General features: G+C 39.8%; 1 long non-coding RNA gene across 1 annotated transcript; it reads right to left on the minus strand.

The window, feature by feature from the left end:
• Nucleotides 1–7,696: 7,696 nt before the first annotated feature.
• LOC122090952 lies at nt 7,697–10,965 on the minus strand. The gene is made up of 3 exons (XR_006143774.1): nt 10,929–10,965; nt 7,911–7,964; nt 7,697–7,766 (listed from the first exon to the last, which is right to left on the minus strand). It is a non-coding gene; the product is annotated as an uncharacterized LOC122090952 (long non-coding RNA).
• Nucleotides 10,966–17,503: the final 6,538 nt, after the last annotated feature.

Here is a 17,503-nt window from a genome sequence, read left to right on the forward strand (position 1 = left end):
ACTAATCGATGAGCCCAGTTTTCCTTGGCAGCAGCAGCTTGTTGTTGATCGGTCCAACTGACAACAATGAGGAAATTGATGGTGAACAGACTGTTTGATTAAACCATTATATGGTAAAATGATATTGTAAAAGGAAAGTATCTGAAAGTGATTCCACCATCCAGATTGGAGACACGTCTAGGGATAGCTTTAATTTACTATGGTGAGCAACATATTGAAAGATGGTTGATCTAATGAATTCACATAACATTAAACTGTAAATAGAACTAATAAACAGATTTTCTATGCATGTACCATAAATGCAAGTGGTGGACCACCCATTTTGTGGGTCTTAACAAGTCGAACATAGGTGTACTAGACATTGGATGTTCCATGGTATAAAGGATCCCTACCCATCTTATCGGTCAAACTTCAATCCAAAATAAGCATGCTACTTAGATGAAAAACGAGTTAAAGGTTTTAAAAAATACAAACATGCCATCTCTATTGTTACATAATGGAGGGTTTTGGCATTCCTGTAATTTGGTATATATTTGAGCCTTGTTTTGACCCTACCAAAAAATCCTATTGGAATTAGACTCGAACAATAAGATGGCTGCATTTTCCTTATAACATGGATCCCATCTATGTTCACCATTTCCTGCAACATGGCAATCAGTGAACTTTATAGAGTTCACCAACTTTCATGAACATTAACTGTACCCTTGAAGAACACCAACATTTCTTCTGCAAAAATATTAGAAAGAAAAACCAATGTGATGAGATATAATTACCCTAGGAACTCAGAAACCCCACCAATCCCAACAAACTTGAAAGGCTGCGGACCTTCCCTCTCTAGATCCTACATCACAAGAAAGGCATTTCTCACATTGAAATACTCGATTTTGGATTAATGTTAGAAAAAGCATTTATAAATTAAGCAATGAAGACAAACCAAAGTTGCATAACAGACCACAAAACAGAAAATTTTGGGTTGTCAAATAACGAACAATCTTACTTCTTCTTCAGCAGCCTCTAAACCACCTTGAACCCAAAAAAGGTTTTGATAGCCTGCATTGTACAATTGCTCACATGCAGCAAGAGACCTGCCAGATGCATATATTGAGCTTGAAGCAAGAGGAAGTACAAAGGAAACACCAACAAATATAACATCACAACAATGCTTGTGAAATAATTTTAGGGAAAAGGCTCTCTGAGCCTAAGGCGCACCCTACGCCTACACATTTTCCCATTTTCTCTCTACTTAAATAAATGAATAAAATATGGGAATGTGTGTAGGCGTGGGAAACGCCTTAGGTTTAGAGAACCCTTTCCTATAATTTTATATGCTGCAAGCCTAACTTAGGGGCAGAGTCTTGTTTATTATTTACAGGCACTTGAAGCACATATGCATCCTGAAATATTTTCGATATTGTGAGCAGTGACATAGAGCCTATTGGAAAACAAGGATCCAAGTAGCCGACCCATTTAGCTGAGATTCTCCTGACATGCTGGGTTCTGCCTCTTTCCTCTTGCTTTCATCTTTCATCTTTCATTTTTCATCTGTCATTTGTCATTTCTCACTTTTCATTATTCATCTCATTTCCTATCCCTCTTTTCTCATCTCTTCATCCAACTTTTTCTGTTTAGACCTCAATTTTCCTAACTTTGTTTTGTTTGGATCAATGCAGCCGGCCCATTAAGTTGAGATAAGGCTGAGTTTGTTGTCATTGTGTGCGGTAACATGTACAAGACTCCTTATGTGAAACATTTTTCTGACAGAAGATGTGAGATTCCATATGGGTGTAAAATTTAAAGCACAGAATGTCCCACAACAAGACAAGTGATGACAAACTTCTCCCTAGGGCAAGATGACCGGAGAACTAGTTCTGCTTTAATAAAAGGACCATTACCCAGTGCTGATCCTGCAAATGTAGGGTCCCGGGAGGGGTGAGTTTGGGGTCGGTCCTAACCTTTGGGCTTCAGCCCTTTTTTTTTTGGCAAAATGGCTGTCCTCAAGACTTGAACCTTGGAATTTGCTCTGGCAGCCCAAACCTTTCACCATTGCTCTAAGAAACTAGTTATGCTTCAATACTTTTCTTATATTATTCCTTTACTTTCTTCCTTCCATAATGTTTAAACCACATAAAACCTTGATTACAGGGTGCAGACAATGTTCTGGGACCAACAGATGTTCAAAAGATTGGTTCCTCTGAACTTACAATTTAGTTAAAGGTGTCTCCTTTGAACTTACAATTTAGTTAAAGGTGTCCCATGACTGTCCATCACATAAAAGAACACAACAATGAGGGGAGTCACACTAACTTCTATGATTACCAAGCATCTTAAATGCAGTTATAGCTAACACTAGCAATTATATCTGTTCAAACAAAACTTAAGAAGAAAAGCACACCTCAATCCCTTCTGGCATGCAACAATAAGGTCAGTATCTTTTTGAAACTGCTCATTGACCTTCGAGATGAATTGTCTGTTGGAAAGTGGCATGATATGTTTAATTCAAAATATTTAATGAAAACAAAACAACATACAAACAAATCTCACACACACACACACACAAAAAGATGGCTGCAATAATGTATCTTCTTACGTACTTATCATACGACAATGTTGGTACACCACTCCACCTACCTCCTACACAAATGAAAAAGAACAGAGAAGAGGAACTGAGATTCTGTTATATGCCTCCTATTTTCTTCTGCCAGAAGTATCCAGCAAGTCATTCAGGGTGTGTAATCATTCAGAAAATTGGTTGGGTGTGTCTGAAATAGGTAAAATTTCAATCTAGTCCACACAAATCCGAACCAATCAATCATAGTTGTCTTAGTTTTTCCCCCATTCACTGTGCCATGGGTTGCTTAGCTGCCTTGACAACTATGCAATCAATTGCTTAACATTATTGCACCTTCTCCTGACAAACGCTAGCAATTATTCAACTAACCATTAGAGCAGCTCTGGCAAGTCTGCAATTTTTATCGTCTTGATCCTCTTTGTTGTTGCAATCAAATTGATGCTTTTGCTTCACTATTCTGCCCCTCTGAATTTTCTGGAGGGCTGTGAACCTGTAGATCCCTATGCCGGGGGGGGGGGGAACTAAAATCCAGTCAAAGTTGAGTTTTTTATACTAATGCTTTTGCTATGTTGTAATTGTGGCTTTTCTACCACCCAGGTTGATATAGTTATGGCCTTTTTATTACTTGGCTGCTTTAGCTAAGTCACTGTATCGAAGTAATAAAAAGCCAAACTACATTCTAGCTCAAGTGGATAGCTAAAAAGACACATTTGGGGACTCATGCAATGATGTAATCTGGATAGGAAAAACATAAAACCTGATCATTCCTCTCAGATATTTCCTTCAAATGCTTTGATAGCTCTAATTGTTTACTTTCCAACATCAGATCATATTGCTTTTTCATTTCTACACATTTCCTTTCAGCTACTGCTATCTGTGATGGAATATGCAAAAACATAATTTGTCTATTAAATACTCACTAAGCTCTCTTAACATAACAATACCAAAAAACTCGCAACTTTATTTTAAACATCTTCGTTTTTATCTTCTAACTGTTTCCTTCTGTCTATTGATTGCAGAAGTCGTTGCTTCTTCTCTTCTGAACTGTCATAAAGCTGGCTGACTTGTTTCTCAAGGGAATCCACAAGCTCCAGATACTTGCCAATCTCTTTCTCAAGAGTTTCTATTTTGGCTGCTTTCTCTAGTAGATTTTCTTGTGATTTCTCTTGAATACTTGGTTCTCAGATTCTAATGATGAAATTTTCAGCAACAAATCTTGCTGCAAAGTCTAATAAAACGGATTTAGAATAAAAGAGTAACATTCTACAATTTACCCTCGACCCCACAGTTGCCCAAACAGATATAAATAGGGGCCATATATACTATATAAGAGCATTACTTGTTCCCTAAAACTAAACAAAAGAATGTGGATTTCAGTACCCTATCAAAATATGATCACATCATACTATTGTATTTATCAACATAAATACACACTAAATCTATTAGGTCTACTACGTTGAACAAAAATAACATTTTAATGTCCTTATGGAAGGATTCCTTCAAATATATCATTACATTCATTAATAGATACCATTACTTAAATTTAAACCAAAGAGAGAATAGCATATTCAACCATTAATAAAATAAGTTTCACCAAGGGCAGCATTATAGAGTCATGCAAAGCAGAATGCCCATATATCATTCAACCATCACAATGAAATTGCATAATTTCCTATGACAAACTAAAATGTGGAAGTAAATCTTTGGTTTTTCAGTCCTCGTAAATTTCTGAAGACCTTCATAAACTCATTTCAAATACTGCAGAAACGTGAAAGTTCAAATGGATGGAAATTGTCAACATCACCTATCTTGCCAAAAAAAAAAAAAAAAAAAACAGCCACACATATAACTCAAAAAGAGACACCCACACATGAGATCAAATACTGTTGATCCAAAAATCTCTAACTAAAATCGTTCTTCATTGTACGTGGTGTCCAAATCATTTTTAGGCGCCACTACTACCTGAAAAATATAAGACATGGTCCCACATTATCAATATTGCACTAAACATTTTTTAAAATTAATATATGCAATGAATAGACCACTTGAAAACATACCTTACAAGTTGCCTTGTTATGCCCTAACTGGCCACAATTGCTACATCTATTCTTCCTTCCAGTTGTCATCTCCATTGGATGTTTAGCAGGACCTAAATTAGGCCGACCCCTTGTGATCACATCCAAAGGAATATGGATATTGCAATGGGGGTCATGTATAACATTAGCAGAGGGTTGTGGAGACTCAACAGGAGTTTGTAAGTTTGATGCACCCAATTCTCATAAGATTCTTTGATTCACAATCCTCAGTGCAGTCGTAGCAGATTCACATGCTGCCTGTGAACCACTAACTGTGGCTATCAAATTCCTCAAGGCATCTTGAAAAGCCCATGCAGCTGTTACTGATACAGAAGCTTCATCACTTAATCTGTCTATCTTATTCGTCAAATCATTCCTTGCATCCATGGTCCATCTTTTTAAGATGTACTGGGAAGGAATCTCCTCGCGGTCTGTCTTATGGAAGACTCTCAAGATGTGTTTGCATAATAAACCCATAAACTCAAACAATTTACAGCTACAAGTTACAACACCTACATCAATGTCATCCCAAATTTCACACTTATGCTCATCAGGAATGTCAAAGGGACCGACCAAATACTTTTTCTTTTGACCATGTACTTCTTCTGTGGCTGTCAATATCAGTGTTGTAGACCATTGCTTCTTAAAGATTTCAAAAATCTTCCTCGTATAAACTTTAGATGCATGTATCTCCAAAGGATTACCAACTAACAGTGGAGGTTTTTTGTTGAGATTGGAGAAATCTCTACTAGCTTCCCTCTCCCTACGTCTTTGTACAGCCTTTTCATATTGTCGTGCAAACTTGTGCAATGAGATTGATTGCTTAAAATAACCACAAAAGTAATAATTCATCCCCTCGCTGCATTGTGTGGATGACATGCCAACGAAGAAAGTACCTTTAAGATATAACGGTACCCAATGAACCCGCTGCACGTACATTTTCTTTAACCACTCATGTTCAACGAGATTATAAGCTATTAATAACTCTTGGCAGCTTATCTCAAATTCATTTTATGTCTGACTACCATATATACATCTCCCAAAATCCTTTTTAAATGACGGACTTATCCCATACAAATTGCTCAGGTGTTCCATAAAATGTTTTTGCACATGCCATGAACAGTACCTATGCTTTGCATTTGGAAACACATGTGGGATGGCCCTCAAAAGTGATGGACATTGGTCTGTAATAATTGCCACAGGTGGTCGATTATCCATTGCTTTCAACCACGTAGAGAATAACCAAATAAACGACTCAATCGTCTCATCTGCTATCAACCTACATCCAAACAAAGTAGTCTGACCATAATGATTTACTCCGACAAAAGGACCAAATGGGAAGTGATATCGATTCTTCTTATATGTTGTATCAAATACCAAGACATCACTAAATACACGATATACAGCTCTTGCCTGTCCATCAACCCAAAAGATACCTCGCACTGTACCATCCTCTGTTTTGGCTATTTTGCAAAAGAATTCAGGATCACATAGTTTCGTGTGGTGTACGTATTCCAACAATCTTTCTAAGTCCACCCCAAGAAATTTCTGATTTTCCTCTTCATAAAGTTCTTAAATGCCAACTCTGGCAAACCCACCTTGGAGCCTCCACCTGACATAGTTTTCACAACCTCATAAATAGTTGCCGGTCCTATACCACAATCTTCTAAAGTGGTCGCAATCTGTACAACCAAGTATGAGAGCCATTGATGTGATCAAAGCCGATAAGTTTCATCGGGTGCCACGAGATTATGGTTATGACCTGAAATGAATTGGTCAACAATCAAGCCCCCTTCAATTGATTTTACTCGTAGACGAGCAGGACAACCAATTCTACTATCAGCGCGACAGTTGACTTCTTTTCCTTCTTGCCTTTTATCATTGCAGTCCTTAAAACCTTCCCTACTACAAACATATTTGCGAGACAAGACATCCCTCTCTTCATTCATTCCTTCTTTCCTTTTTCTTGACCTTTCCACTTTAGATTTTCGAACGCTAAATCCCATCTTCCGAGCATAATTGTTGTAAAATTCATATGCATCATTTTCATTGGTAAAATACTTCCCAATGCATTGTTCCTCTGTGTACTCTACGGGGTTGTCAAAGTGATTTGTTGAATCATCAACAAGAAAACTTTCACCCCATCAACATTCTCACTTGGTTCATGCACAAAAACACCATCTTCTATAGCTTCATTGGTCCCCCCATTTTTATCATCAACTACCACACCACTTTCAATAGCTTCTACATCTAATCGAATGGCTTCCTCCAAATCCGTGGGACCTTCCCTAGCATACACATCCTCTACAAAATAAAATACACAATTAAATACAATATTACATCATATCCTTTGTCATATCAAATGTGTTTTAAGGGAAAACTCACCTAACTCCCTATATGGTACAATATTCTCTACTATAAGTCCATCAACAATAGTATCTGATATTTCATCACCATGTGCCATTTTTTTGCCCCCCTAAAACTCTGCAAATATACAAGAATGTCATAATTAAAAGCCATATAAAACGAGAAAATGAATGCCTCCCAATTAAAGAAGTAACATCACATGTAGTCAATATCAAATTCTACCAATTGTAGTCCCCATGATCAAAAGAATCTAAATAGGTCTCATAATACTGTATAATATGTACATGGTAAAAATAGATGCAGGTAGGGACAAAAAATCAAGGTTCCTTGGGGATTTTAAGAGACCTGAAAAAAAAGAGAAATGGGGCAAATATAATCAAATCAGATCATGAGAATTCTTCTTATGCAAAGAGGGAGACCAAGTGTTTGACAAAATGGGCCACTTATGAAGGACATATATGGTTACGGAAGCTAAAACCCTTGTCTAGCATAAGTCTAAGGATTCAAACTCTCCTACACTCACCCTCTATAAAGTATAATTAGTAGTAATAATTTGAATAAGTGTGGCCTATTGGATCGCTATTGACTGATTGCAGTTCTCTATCTAGCTTTAAAGGGAAACAAATTTTATAAAACCATGTATTATATACTGTCATTCAACTTCAAGCACTAACATGGTTCTTACCTCCTGCTACAACCAATGCTTTTGCATTCCATTCAGATCCAATGCTACACTCAGGAAAACTCTGATCATTCTGTAAAAGAATTTTAGAAGCAAAAAGATGGTAAATTTGAATGCCCAAACTATTCCTTATATATTTAAGATATGCTTAGCATGTTTTTGAATCTTAAATAGAAGAAAATCACACCCAAAAAAGAAAAAAAGGGAAGTAAATTACCTCATTTACTATAGAAGATTCCACTGCATGAGGATTAGTTGATAATGAAACTTCCTGCATAGGATTTCAAAACCTCAAATTCCATGTTAGCTGCAAATAATTATATGATTAAACCACGGTCACAAGGATTAACGAAAAGGAAAAATGTTTACAGAAGTATATATAAACTTCATTATTAATATGAAACCAACCAAACAAGATGGATAAGTTAACAACCATGCATATTTGGGGAACCATGGTAGAGGATGCACCAGTGGTGGGAAATACAATTAGGTTTCACAGAGGCCACCTTTCTTTCTTCTTCTATAAGGGGGTGGGGAGTGGTGCAATAATGGTGGATAAAGTTTTACTTAAAAGTGCCAGTTTTAAGGCCTTGTTTCCATGGAAGAGTAGTAAGTAAAGATTTTAGAAATTTGTTGTCCATATCCTAACTAACAGCTGGCCACATTGGCTGGCTTGATCAGGCTTCTCTTCCAAGGCATTTTAATAGGAATAAGCCTTAATCATCCTTTCTACTTATTGTCTTTTTATAGTAAGAAGGTTTTGGACCTGAAACAACAATAAAAAGATAAATTCGAGGCTGAATTTTTCATAGTAACTTTCTCACATAAATAACAGTGAAAAAGGTTCATATACATAAAATAAAAGATGTGGCTCCACATAATGTTGGGATAAAGGAGTAGTCAATTGCAAGTGCAACAGCCAAAACATTCTTGTACCCATTGATAAACATACGGGGTGCAGCAGCCAGAGTGGGGTATGTGATTGCCAATGACAGAGAGGTGATCATGGATACACCAAGTGCAAATTTATCCATCAAGTTATCCTCTGTGAGATCATTGACCTCTGGGCTGAAGACTGAGCCATTGTCATACACAGACAATACAACAAGACCATAAGAAAAAGGCCTGATTACAATTTTTGCAAGCAGAGCAGCCTCAGAAGATCCCACCTTGTCACCCTTCTTGATAAGCTCAACAAGGGTGATGATTTCAAGAGTACCCTAGTTAATCTTGGTTGGAATATTGAGCACCTGAAAGCAAATGTATCGGAAGCGAGAAACAAAGGAAGTCAGTCTGGGAAAGTAGATGTACAAGTACTATCATGCTACAAACCTCTTAGGTAATCGGAAGACAATAGCTCAAGACATGAGGCCACTCTTCAGCTTGATATGGGACACGGTTTGCAGATGTGAGACATTTTTCTGGTTCATTGTAGCCACTATATATTGTTCTGTTCATTGCATGGCTATTAAAGCCACATTGACATACCTTCAGTTCAAAAGTCCACTCAATAGGTTGACTAACTATTGGGTCATCTATATTGAACATGAGTTGGGCATGGTAGCAATCAAAGAAATGGAATTCCATTCACCTAGGTCAAATCAGAATTGTAATAAAGATGCAAATGATGTTAGTCAGAGAAGTGGTTGAACCCACATCCTAGGTGGACAGTGTTTGGCAAGTGGAACAGGTTAGCAATGCAAGCCACAACAATGCCAGTTATTTCATCTCAATTACTAAAAGAAAGCAAAGAATTCCTTGGCCAAATTGGGGAATCTAAAGCAGAAGCAGGAGCAGGACCAAAATAACAATCAAGACGGTTCCAAACATGGATGATCAGAATTGAGAAAACCTACAGACAGAACTTTAGTGTTTAAAATCATCAATGACATAGGAGAAGAACTAATCAACAGTTACAAGGTAGCTAAAGTTAATGATGTGTGCTGTTACTAAGGACCGAGCCGTAAACAACTTTGGATCCATTTCTCCCATATTAAGCCCTACAAACTTACATACAAGAGGCCATACAATATACAACCATGAAATTATTTAGGAAACCTCATTATAATCACAGAAACATCATTATAATACAGACCTGGACTTGTTGAATTAATTTGGAGCATTAAGAACAGATAAGGAAGGAGCATTTTCAAACCTTACAATACACATCCAATACCAAAAAATACTCTCAAGCAAGGCAGCTGATAAGTCATCAAAAAGTTTGTGTAAATAATGGAATGGTAAGCATTGCCCATTTGATGTGTCCCAAATGACATGGGTGCACGTCACACACCACACTGCCAAATTTTAGGATTAAAAAATGAGACTATTAAACTTCAAACTTAAATCTCTGTATCAAATGAAAAATTCAATAGAAGTTAGGAAACACAAGAATATTTATGGAAGGTTGAATTGTAGGGCTAGAAAAGTCATTGATGCTAAACAGCTCAGGCGGAAAAGAAAGGCCTGTAACTGATCCAACTGCTATAGTAAGCATCAGAATTGTTTTTTGAACTTGGGAAAGGACGAGATGCATCACTCGATCTGTTTGCATACTCTGTACTTTTGGATCATCATAAAAGCATAGAAATTGGAACAAAGCCACCAATAAAGAAACGAAATCAACCAAATCAAACCATGAAGGAGAAAAAATTGGGCATGTTCCAATACACCTGAAGTTGGAAACCCTACCCTACCCTACAGATTTAGCAACTTTCTTCTTCTGCTCTTCCTGCATTCTTTCCTAATCATGATGAAGGAAATGACAACCAACCAGTTCAAATGCCAAATGCCATGGATGGAACATGGAGCATTTGTCTTTCCCCTCTTTCTCACAGGATCAGGCTAAATCAGAAAGCCTGAGAGGAACAAGGCTGTCAGGCATGAATTTGCGAACCACGATTGGTTTTAGCTTTAGCTTCTTGAATGAGAATCCCATTGCCATCAGAGATCTCTCCCTTCTTTACCCACATTAGACCACCATTAGTGCTCCTTCTTCCATGGACAAGCAACCGGCCCCTTCTAAACTTAGAACCTCCATAACGACTCCCACTCCCAACTCTTAACCTCAGCAATTCTCCATGTTTCTCCTCCTCCTTTTGTTCATGATTATCAGCTACGCAAGATCCCCAAGTCATCACAGATAAAAAACCATCTCTCTCCCTCTCTCAGACTTTTCAAGCAATGAATCTTTATAATCAACAGGGAAAAAAATGAAGCTGCAAATAAAAATTACCTGTCCAAGCAAAGGGAAGTTTGATGCTTGATTGTTCTTCAGCAAGATCGGTGGGTGGAGTGTTGCAGTTGCAAACTCTTCCTTCCCTCTTTCGTTTCTCTATCAAATACCAATACATATCTTGTTTCTTAAACTCTTCTACCAAAAAGAGGGTTTCTTAAAAGTATAAATACCACTTATTCCAAATCAACACTTCATCATACTGAAATTTAGATCCAACAGTCCAGGAAGTACCCCTCAAAAGATTCCCATATGGGGTGACCGACCAGAAAACCTCAACCCATAAAAAAAATTAAAAATAAAAAATGGAAGTGCTTTAAAATGAATGGAGCCAAGGAATAAGAACTTTAGTCAGTGTTAGTCTATCAAACAGAAAAAAAAGTCAAATTACGATTAATTTTTTTTTTTGCTTAAACGAGTCAATTTATGATCTCGTGGTGTGGATGTAACACTTGTCCTTTTTATTTTCATATGTATCCCTCTTCTCCTTGGTAATGGATAGAAATATGATCTTTGCATGTACGATAAGTGATTGAGTCTGACTCGCTTAAGGCCTGACCTGAACTAGTCTGTTTAATAAATGTGTCAGGCCTAAGCCAGGCCCGTTTATTAAATGGGCATTTATGGTGTAGGCTACTAACCCATCGGGCACCCGACTCGCTTAAGAAGTCAGCTAGAATCGAGCCATTTTACTCGACCAACCCGACCCCCTTTAAGCTTGTAAGTTGAATAATGAAACTAGGCTTTTTCTTTCCTTGTATACCAGTGAATCAAAAATCCAATTACGGGCTTGAAATGTTCTTGGATCATTCAATTGTTAAAATGAGTTTGTAATTCTTGAAACTTATATTACATTTTAAAGACGTGATTCCCTTCGAAATGGTTCCAGAATTGTGAATATTATCCTCCAATAGTTTTAAAGCCACATCCTTGTTTCGAAACTCCTCTTGGAGAAAGAGTTCCACGGCCTATTCAAATCAATGAACTCTCTCATTAGCTTCTTCATATATGAAGGAAACTAATGAGTATCTTTCTCTTTCATCAATGGGTTTTGAATTGTATGGTCCAGTACAGTCGCAGAGATGAATCCAACAATGAGAATCATCCAGTTGGCATTTTCAGTTGGATCATATCAAATGCAATATTAAGGCCAAAGCTAGCATCTGAATTTTATATTTACATTTGATTTAATAGTTTTTGATGACTTTTATTATGTTTAGATGGAAGATTTCTGGACATTTAGGGCCTGTTTGGTATCGTTTCTATTCCAGAAACGTCGTTTCGTGTCCAAAACGAAAATTTCAGTTTCTGTGTCAAAATGCAGTTTTTAAACGAAAAAATGGTGTTTCAAAATTTCAGATTTTTATTGAGATTTTTTTTTTTTTTTTGTAAAATGGAATGAAACTGGGAAGATGGAACTCCATTTTGGAGTTCCGTCCAATCTCGTTTTTTCAGTTTTTTTTTTCACTTTTTGTTCCAAAAAAATAGAAACGGACCATAAGTGCACCAAACAGAAGATTCTGTTTTTTCATTCCAATAGAACGAAAAAACTCCAGAAATATTTTTTTAGAACGATACCAAACGGAGCCTTAATCTGCTTAGAAAAGGATTTTAGGGTAGGCACGTTTAGAGCCTGTTTAGAATCAAGTAGGTCCATAGCCCTTTTAAGAACCATATAAGATCCGTTTAAGGTAGCCCGATTAAAGCCCAACACAAATCGACCACCGATTATAAACCGTAGCATACCCCCCAAACCTAGGCCCGTTTAAGTAAACAAGAGTTCACGATGTAAGGGTTTTTAATGAATAAACCCAATTAGGCCTGACCGATTGACAACCCTAGTAGGTATAGTGGATCCACACTCATAGTATAGAGGATGATCTTAATCCAAACATGGGGTTTGTGGTCTAGTAGTAATTAATGTTAGTTATATCGGATTGAGAAATGCTATTTCTTGTCCTTGTCTTTATCTTTTAAAAATGATATTACTTTTCTAACAAAGAGAAAAAAAATGTTTGAACCACTTAGCACAAATTCAATGCTTACTATTAATTTAATGGAATATACTCTTTATTCGGAGTATGCCATGTGCCCTGACATAGGAGGTAGTGAAATAACCACCATGTCTTCTTTGTCGATGTGTTCTTATTGATCGAGGTGCTGACGTAGGTCATACTTCCTTCCAACTTCTTTTATTTTATTCCTTCATAATTTTTTATCTTGTTCTTTTTGTCAAGTGGTGTGGTTCATTAACCCCTGTGACCGAGAGACATACGTTAAGACACACCATCTATTGGTTTTGGTGGCCTTCGGACAAGTCAACAAAGTCTAGCTTGGATGTCAACTTATCACAAGAGAATTTGAATGAGAATTGATATTTTGCCATGCAAAAAACCAAATCATAGCTAACTTGTCTTCGGGTGCACTTGGAAGGAAATTTCTTGACATTAAACTTCCAAAAGTATCCCCTTGACATCACTTCTATCGATCATAGTGGTTGACCATTTCTATATGATGCGGTAAAAATTGATTGGATGATCTTCCCTACAGTTCCTGGTGCTCTAGCCGACCTGCACAGAAGAGAGGACATGGGAGAGCCAGGCTAACCCGATAGTGGACCTTCTGATGCCTAAGTCAGATCTTTCCACAGCAGATGCTCAAGAGAGATTTTTCAGTAAAAGAAGTGATCGATCCCCTTTAAGGGAGGCTTACCTTGATATTTATAGGCTGCTGATGGAGGAAGGATGGGAAACGTTTGTTGAGAGTCCTGGTAGGCGTAGAGTCCTCGAGGATAATGGCTCTCTAATGCTGGGAATATTCTAGATCCTAGGGTATACTAGGGGAATATTCTCCCCTTATCTCAGAAATGCCAACTGTGTGAGGGGTAGATGTCTCTGGTGACGTGTAGTGGATAGAGTCCTATCCTTACGAATAGGTATTATGTTCCTTAAATGTAGGAGTGGACGAGAACACATTTCTGGAAACCTTGTTATTGACGTCGGGCCTAAGTGGTAGCACGACTGATGGAGTGCCGAGGTGGCAACACTGGCTGATGGAGGGCTGAGGTGGCAGCACGGCCTGATGGAGTGCCGAGGAGGCAGTTCAGGCTGATGAGATGCCAAGGTGACAGCTTGGGCCAATGGAGGGCCGAGGTGGCAGCAAGGCCTAATGGAGGGCCGAGGTGTCAGCACGGCTAGAAAAGGTATCAGTGTAGCATTGGTTAGGACGCTCCTTGCCCGTGCCGAGGTGGGGGAGAAATACCCTCATCACAAGCCCCCTGGTTAGAGCATTAAGTTCTGTTGACTTTTTCGATCGTGCGCTATCCGCTCAGTATGAAATGCGCTCGATGCGCCACATGTCTCAGAGTCGTTATTTCACCTCGAGCAGCCAAAGAGACCGCTCCTATTCATTGTTGATCCCAACAAGATGCAGCTGTTCATTCTCCACCGCCTTCTCCTATAAATAGGGTATGTTTTTTTTCAAAAGTCTTATCATTCGATCTCGTGATATAGTCAGCTCAGCTCGCTCCTACCTTCAGAGCAGACTTTCATAGAATTTTAGAGTAACAAGTAAGTACGATATTGGTTGTGACTCTTCTATCCTCTGCTCAGCCCTCCGCATACCCTAGTACTAGCCCTGGAGATCCCAACCAGACTCCCTGGACAAACATGAGGCCTGGGGAAGATCACCTTAAGTGCCCCATTCCCAACCCTTTGTCCTCTAGTGACAACACTTCCAGCAGTCAGGGCTCTGACGACAACTCCAATTCTGACGGTAGCTCAGGCTTAGGCAGCAACTCGAGCTCTGAGTCTGTGGAGGTGGTCTCACCTGAGATCATCCCGACCAGGGTTAGAGCTGGCTCGATTACCTCAGCTCAGTCCCCCAGTGTAGCAGTAGCAGGCACTTCAGGTGCGGGCCCCTTGAGTGCCGAAGTCCCTAAGGCTGGCCAGGCAGAGTCTGAAGGGAAGGCTCTGCCTCCTCCTTTAGAGAGAAGAAAACTGTGATGAATACCCGAAGCATCCTGATGCCCAAGGTACTGGACCTAATCCGGAACCAATACTGCATCCTAGATTACGTGGTGATGTGCGTCCCAGACGAGAACGAACGAGTGGATGCCTCTGGGGACAAGGTTACCCTCTACAATGTAGCCTTCCAAGCAGCTTAAGGATTCCTGTGCCTGAGCTGGTCAGCTCAGTCCTGGAGCACTAGTGCCTCTCTCCCAGCCAGCTGACTCCGAACTCATGGCGGACTGTTCTTGGATTCGAGGTGTTTATCTCAAAGCTAGGTCGGACTGCGACACTAGACCTATTCAGGAAGATGTTCTTGGTGAAGAGGCACACCTTAGGGTGGTACTACTTCACCAAGAGGGAGAGGGACGGTCCTTATAGTGACCTGAAGATGTTCCTCAACATGCCTTCCTCGATGAAGAAGTGGAAGGAGAGGTACTTCTACGTGGCGATGGAGGGGAACCCCTTCAAGAGCAGCTGGGTTAAGCCCACCCTCTCCATACTGAACCAAGCACCCAAGCTCTCCTCAACTGACCTCCAAACATATCAGATGTGTTTTGGTGAGGAGGATGTGGATGTTCGTATGCTACAGGATGAAGACTTCCTTCGGGAGTTTGAGCTAAGCGAAGTCCATGGTGAGGGTCTGATCGAGTCCGGTTATGATGGTTAAGCTCGATTTTTTTTTTATAGTTTTAACTTGTTTCCATTACTGATGTAGCTCAAATTTTTCTTGTCTTGCAGTGGTTAATGTCAAAGTAGATAATAAGGCCCTAGCTATGGTGGCGGCGGAGGAGAGGAAGAAAGAGGCGGCCGAGCAGGCTGCCAAGAAGGCTGACGACAAGGGTAAGACCATGGTGAGCCCCAACCCAGATGCCAAGGTCACTCCTCCCCCTGGCGCGAGCAACAAGTCCTGTCCCTTGATTATCAAAGGCAAGTAAGGGAAGGAGATGCCCCCTCTAGTCCAATATTCAACTCGGCATAGGGCTCCAAGCTCTCTGAAAGGGAAGGAGCTAGTTGGCTATAGAGAGAAGGCATCGGGGTAGATCGGCATACCTGACTGAGCTGGAGCTAGGGAAAATGACCGAAAAAGGAGGCACTCCCCCGTGGATGAGGGATAGCATGGCAACCCTCCCAAGATGGCTCGAACGGGGTTGCGAAACCCATTGTGGCTTGGGTGTGGTGCAGATATCGACTTCTTAGAGTAGGTCTACGCCCGGATGGGTGATGTAAGTATTTCCTGCCTCCTACCTTTTGTGTTTATTTGAGTTCCTAGTATTCATGGCTCCGTTGGATAAATATAGGGTTTTACTTATGCGGTGGAGGCCATCAGTTGATTTGAGAACATGGCCGTTGCTCGTAGCAAGTTGGATGATGAGGTAAAGCACCTGCTGGGGGAGCTTCAGATGGCCACAGGTCAGCTGGAGAGTGAGAAAAGAAAGGCCTCATATGAGGAGCAGAGGGTGAGAGTTTATGAGAAGAGGGCTGATGAGCTAAAGCGCGAGGTGGCTAAGTAGCTCAGGATCAACAACAGCCTTGTCAAGGAGAAGAATGCACTCTAGAGTGAGCTGGCCGAGGCTCAGGAAGTGAGCAAGAAGAACACTCAGCTCAAATTTTTGAGCTGGAGAAGAAATATCAAGCCGAGCTGGCTTCGAACGATGAGGTTGCTACTAAGAGGTGACTGAACTCTGAAGTTGGTCAGAAATAGCTAGTTGAAGTCAATGTCTCCTCATTTCAGGCTGACTCAGAAGACATCATACAATTCGTCCTTGGCAAGATGCTAGATTGCGATCTCTCTGAGTATGAGCAGCGCGCTCCCACCCTAGCTCCCTCTGTTCAGCTCGTTGGTCAGGCCGAGTCGATGAAGAGGTGACCCAAGTCAACCCTAAAGCCACCAAGTGAACCACCTCACTTCCTCTTGATCCAACCCCCCGATTTCTGTAGTTTTTGCGGGAGTAATGTAACCCTCTTCCTTCTCTTCTTTCTCTCTTTTTTTTTTAGTAAAAATCCCATTTGGGGTTCGATGTAACTTTTGAGGGTTTCTTCCCTCCTTCATCAATGGAAAAAATATTTTTTCTTCGCTCATTATGTTTCTTCAATTTCTATAAGGTAGTTCCATTATTTAATTGAACTTGATTCGATCTTGTTTATCGTAGTATGGCGTAGCATCATGCCTAGACCCAAACCACAGTGCAAGTATGCCCAATCTAGATTTGGAATTGATGGTGCTGAGCTAAAGTTAGTTCATGCCTTAGATGTTAAGGTCTTGAGTTACCGAACTAGGGTATAGTCTTTAGTAGTGCCGAGCTGGAGCTCGGTCTTAGATGCTTTGGATGTTGTATGAGTTGCCAAACTAGAGTCTGGTCTTAGATGCCGCTGAGCTATAGCTTGGTCTTAGATGTTTTCGACCTTGAGCTTGGTCTTAGATGCTGTCGAGCTGAAGCTCGGTTTCATGCCTTAGATGTTAAGGTCTTTGAGTCACCAAACTAGTGTCTAGTCTTGGTATAGTCGAGCTTGAGCTCGGTCTTAGACGCTATCAGGCTTAAGCTCAGTCTTGGATGCTGTCGAGCT

Source organism: Macadamia integrifolia, chromosome 10 (genome assembly GCF_013358625.1).
Source record: "Macadamia integrifolia cultivar HAES 741 chromosome 10, SCU_Mint_v3, whole genome shotgun sequence".
Classification (NCBI taxonomy): domain Eukaryota; kingdom Viridiplantae; phylum Streptophyta; class Magnoliopsida; order Proteales; family Proteaceae; genus Macadamia; species Macadamia integrifolia.